We start from the raw sequence: 6,132 nt of genomic DNA on the forward strand, positions 1-6,132 counted from the left end.
GGCTCTGTATGTATCTGTATTATAGCAAGGGAGAGAGAGGGAGAGAGAGAGTTTTGTGGAGCTGATAGGCCTCATCAACTTTCTGTCATCTCGTTTGGAGATGGCTTGAATGTATTAATTTATATGAAAAACACACTATAGCCTTAAAACGACTCTAAGAAAATATGTTAAATGATAACACAATAGAGTCGGGTACAGTGCCGAAGGAGTGGCAGACCGGGGTGGTGGTTCCTATTTTCAAAAAGGGGGACCAGAGAGTGTGTGCCAACTACCGGGGTATCACACTTCTCAGCCTCCCCGGCAAAGTCTACTCCAAGGTGCTGGAAAGGAGGGTTCGGCCGATAGTCGAACCTCAGATTGAAGAGGAACAATGCGGATTCCGTCCTGGTCGTGGAACAACGGACCAGCTCTTCACTCTCGCAAGGATCCTAGAGGGAGCTTGGGAGTTTGCTCATCCAGTCTACATGTGTTTTGGAGATTTGGAGAAGGCTTATGACCGGGTTCCCCGGGAGATACTGTGGGGGGTGCTGCGGGAGTATGGGGTGAGGGGGTTCCTTCTCAGGGCCATCCAATCTCTGTACGCTCAAAGCGAGAGCTGTGTCCGGGTTCTCGGTAGTAAGTCGGACTCGTTTCCGGTGGGGGTTGGCCTCCGCCAGGGCTGCGCTTTATCACCAATCCTGTTTGTGATATTCATGGACAGGATATCAAGGCGTAGTCGTGGTGGGGAGGGGTTGCAGTTTGGTGGTCTGAAGATCTCATCTCTGCTGTTTGCGGATGATGTGGTTCTGATGGCATCATCGGCCTGTGACCTTCAGCTCTCATTGGATCGGTTTGCAGCCGAGTGTGAAGCGGTTGGGATGAGGATCAGCACCTCTAAATCTGAGGCCATGGTGCTCAGCAGGAAACCGATGGTTTGTCTACTACAGGTAGGGAATGAGTCCTTACCCCAAGTGAAGGAGTTCAAGTACCTCGGGGTCTTGTTTTCGAGTGAGGGAACAATGGAACGTGAGATTGGCCGGAGAATCGGAGCAGCAGGGGCGGTTTTGCATACGCTTTACCGCACTGTTGTGACGAAAAGAGAGCTGAGTCGTAAGGCAAAGCTTTTGATCTACCGGTTGATCTTTGTTCCTACCCTCACCTATGGTCATGAAGGCTGGGTAATGACCGAAAGAACGAGATCGCGGGTACAAGCGGCCGAAATGGGCTTTCTCAGGAGAGTGGCTGGCGTCTCCCTTAGAGATAGGGTGAGAAGCTCAGTCATTCGTGAGGAACTCGGGGCAGAGCTGCTACTCCTTTGCGTTGAAAGGAGCCAGTTGAGGTGGTTCGGGCATCTGGTAAGGATGCCCCCAGGGCGCCTCCCTAGGGAGGTGTTTCAGGAGCGTCCAGCTGGAAGGAGGCCTCGGGGATTACCCAGGACTAGGTGGAGAGATTATATCTCCACACTGGCCTGGGAACGCCTCGGGATCCCCCAGTCAGAGCTGGTTGATGTGGCCCGGGAAAGAGATGTTTGGGGTTCCCTGCTCAAGCTGCTGCCCCCGCGACCCGATTTCGGATAAGCGGTTGAAGATGTATGTATGTATGTATAACACAATAGAATAGAAAATAACATTTAGAAATATGTGACAAATTCAAGGGTTTGACAGCGAGGGGGATAATTGGAGGAGGGTCATATCTCATAAGGCCACAGAGCACATGACCTATTGACCTAAGATCCATTCTGCTTTCAGTTTACAGAAAGAACTCCGGGCTCTTTGTATCGTAAAATAATACTGTGAAGCAAAAGACTTTCCAACCATCTCAAAAGAGCATTAAGGGGGCCCACCTTAGCTAGCAGCAACACACCCGTTTACAGAGCCTAGGCTGTGTATGAAGGCCACATTCTGATTGTCTGCGCATACAATGATATTCACTGATTTTGACAACAAGCGTTCTCCAGAAAGCATTTTGGACAGCAGGTGGTGCTGTTGTTTAAGGAGTGACTTTCAAACGTTCACGGTCACTCTTCCTCCTTCATAAATTCTGATCATGAAGGTCTATTTCTATGTGTTTGTGACTAGGTTAATTTAATTAGTGGATTTTTGTAAATTTATTAATTTAGCAATATTTAATTATGAGTACATTTGCATCTTTTTCCAAAAACAAAATTGAGATGTTGGATACAAGCCAGAGATACAATCGGTAGTTCACCAAAGTTTTTACAGGACATATTTTAGATCCAGCATTTTTTATTTTATGATTATTATTTTCTTTTACATAGGCCTTCAGGTCTTAAAAATGCAGATTTGGCATGGCATGTTTGTAAGAAGAAAATGTGTCATTAATCGGATAATTCACAACATTTGAACAAATTCTTCCGTAATAACCTTCAGAATAGTGCTGAGAATGATTATGGAAAGTTTAGTTGATGTAAGTGCTTTAGAAGTTTAGATTTTTGGTTCAGAGGATTGGAAAAATGTAATGTTGACATCATTTATTACTAGTTACTTTTCAGATTAATATTTCTGATTCTTGTCCTTGAGTAAATGATGTGAATATTTCCTCCACCTTTATTTATTCCACAGGATAGACTAATCTCCACATTATAGTGCATGCGCACTGTGCCGCAACACCGGCGGCTCCGCGCTGTTTGTTTAGAAGCTTCTAGAAGGTTCAATGGATGAGACGGAGCGAGGACATGGAGATTTACTACTGGAAGCAAGTTGAGTTAGCAGGTAAGTCTCTCTCTGTCTGTCTGTCTGTCGGACATGGAGATTTACTACAGGAAGCAAGTTGAAGCTAAACATGGTAACATCGATCTCCATGCTGCATTGGCCAAAAGTAAACAAAACTGACAGCTGGGCGTGTGCCATGTCCATATAGGTTGGTATAGAGTAAATGAGCAGGGCGGTGCATGCACGCCCATAGATCTGACCAGTCAGAGCAGACTAGGATTTTTGTGAAGGGGGGTAGATGTCAATACCAACCTTTTGAGATAGAGGGCAGAGAAGGCTGGAAAAGGCGATAAAGAAATGGGTAATGGTAGAAAACTATTGGGTTTTTTGTACAATAAACCATTAAAACCTTTTCTAGTAGACCTCGGAAATACACATTTAAACCCGAGTTTTTGCATAATATGTCCCCTTCAACATAATATCTTGAAGGGATCTTTGCTCTTATACGGATTGTGTTAATATGTTGCTGGTTTGTGTTTCTGGTAATGAGAAAATATTAAAATAAAAAAAATAAAGTGAGTTTGTGAGGAACCTCTGTGACTTCCCAGAAGGGTTTGACTATGGAATGTTCAAACCTGGTTGGTCTGGTTTCTGTGCTGCTCAGAAAACCACGTGACACTCTTGTTGGCATGAGATGGAGAAAAAATTATTCTCACAATTTCATTCAGAGATTGTTTTTGCTTTCAATATCTTGATATTTAAATGACACCAACAATATTAATGACGTATCCAGAGTAATTTGCAGTGATTCTTAATGATAAAGGAATCAGACAAATAACATGGCATGAAATGTGTGTTCATTCAGTTGCAGATTAAAACATTTATGACTTCTATGCTTTTATCTGAAGGAAAATTAGAAGTTAAATTAATTAGAACTTGATTTTGCTGCAGTGATTCAAATTAAGATTATGATCATTTAAACACCAGAATTATTAAAGAAATCAAACCTGCATTAGCATCATGTAGATGAAGATGTTTGCTTGTTACATGGTGAAAAGCATATGACACATTCAGACCACTCCTCAGACCAATGAAGGTAAATACTGGAAACGGCTCAAAGTGTTTAAATAATCTGAGCAATAAAAACTTCTGTCTTTTTTTATTACGACTTGAAGCAATTGTTAGTTGTTGCTTTTAAACTGTTGATATTTAAATGACACCAACAATATTAATGAAACGTCCAGAGATGCTTTGCAGTGATGTTTAATGACAAATGAATCAGACAAATTACATGACATGAAATTTGTCTTCATTCAGTTGCAGATTTGAAGATTTATGATGTTCTTATATGAAGAAAAGTGAGAAGTTAATTTGATTTTGCTGCAGTGATTCAGATTAAGATTAAGATTATTTTTAAAACGCGCTCTACACACTATACCACAGGAGCGCCCCAAGATTAGGATCTTTTAAACACCAGAATTATTAAAGAAATTAAACTTGCATTAACATCATGGAGGTGAAGGTGTGTGTGTGTTACATGGTGAAAAGCATATGCCCACTAAAGGTGGTGTAGTGACTGTAACTGTCATACACTGCTGTGCCGGCCCGCAGTTGCACAGACACAACATCTCCAGCCTCCAGGAGCAGTGTGACGCCTTGAGAAGTAGACTGTCCACCGGACGGCTGGTGCTCATATGCGATGAAGATGTCCTCTGAGTTCTTCAACAAGTAGGCGCCTGTAGGAGGACCTCCGTTTCCAAAGAGGTGCCACTCGAAGTGATAGGCTCCTTTCAGCGGCGCAGTGAAGGCACCTGTGGAAAGTTTTTTTCATTTTAAAGCAAGACACTGCAGGGGAATAGGGTTAAACATTTAAATGTATAGATATTACCATGAAACCTTGCCAGTTGGTTACTGATATAAAAAAGATGCATTACATTTTTTTGAGAAATGTTTGAAATAATTTGCATATTTGTCTAAATCAAATCAATTATTTGTAAATTTGCATCTCTTTTTAAAAACCAAAATCTAGATGTTGGATAAAGCCAGAGTTAAAATCTTGAATTTTTTCAATTAGTTTTCAAAGTTTTTACAGAGCAGATTTTGGATACAGCCATTTTCATTTTATAAATCATAAAAATAATAGATACAGCTCATAAAAAATGCTTTTTTAGCATGTTTTCAAGAAGTAAATGTCTCATAAAACAGACAGTGAACGACATATGAACAAATCCTTCTGTAATAACCTTCGGAATAGTGCTAAGAATGATAATGGAAAGTTTGGTTCATGTAAGTGCCTTAGAAGTTGAGATTTTTGTTTCAGAGTATTGAAAAAACGTATGTTGAAATGATGGCTGTTAATAATATGGTTGTATAGGAGAAATAATGTAATGGAGGCTAAATAGACACATACAGTGCCGTGTGAAAGTTTGTGAACCCCTTGAGCCTTTTCAAATTTTTCAAATTTTAACCATAATTAATAAATTTTTATCAATACCGGTATTTTTTATATGAAATAACAGATGTTTGTTTATCAATTCAACGTTTTTCTTTTCCAGAAATCAATTGTTAAAACAGATAAAACAAATTATTTGACAACTGTTGTATGTGCACATTTGAAAATTAAACTGTTTTCACCATCGACCAAAACTGAAGTGTCTAGTCCAGGTACCTGTGACTGGGCTGTAGGCGTTTCCAATGTTGGTGACGACGTGTTTGAAGACCAGAGGAGTTTGTTCACTAAAGGGTCCAAAGGTTTGCTCGCCAATAGCCACCACAGAGGCAGAGAAAGCCACCTGTTTACCTGAGAGAGAGAGAGAGAGAGAGAGAGAGAGAGAGAGAGAGAGAGAGAGAGAGAGAGAGAGAGAGAGAGAGAGAGAGAGAGAGAGAGAGAGAGAAAGCCCTTAACACTAACTAGCAGGTCCAAACTGCTTTACATCAAGGAAACAATCAAATGTAAAACACAGTAAAGTCAGAAATTGTACACATCAGCAGGAGGAAAATGTCTCAGCGCTACTGTGTATTAAAAGTCTTTCTAAATTAATATGTTTTCAGATTAGATTTAAACTGGGCTGCGTCTGTGATGGTGTTAATGTCAGGGGGAGACATGTTCCATAGTCTCGGGCAGCTACTGTTAAAGTGTGTGTGTGTGTGTGTGTAGGCCTAGGTGTGGGCTAGTAAAAAGGGAGAGAGATAAAAAGGTGAGAGCAGCATGAAGCAAAGCAAAAAGGTTTTCTTGACCGCTTCCTTTTTTCTTTCCTCAGCTGTTATAATGCTGCCTTCACGCACGGCGGTGGAGACGAACCCAAAACGACACTGAGGGATTCGGTGGTCCGGTGATAAGGAAACAGTAGCCTACACTAACGTTTAACAAGAAACGTTATAAAGACAGACTTGAAATAACGCTCTCTGCCCGTACAAAAAGTTCTGTCTTGGATTACTTGATGACAGATGTGCAAAAACCATCCGGTACGTATGGTCCAGA

This window comes from Ammodytes marinus (genome assembly GCF_949987685.1).
Source record: "Ammodytes marinus genome assembly, chromosome: 21".
NCBI classification, from domain to species: Eukaryota; Metazoa; Chordata; class Actinopteri; order Uranoscopiformes; family Ammodytidae; genus Ammodytes; species Ammodytes marinus.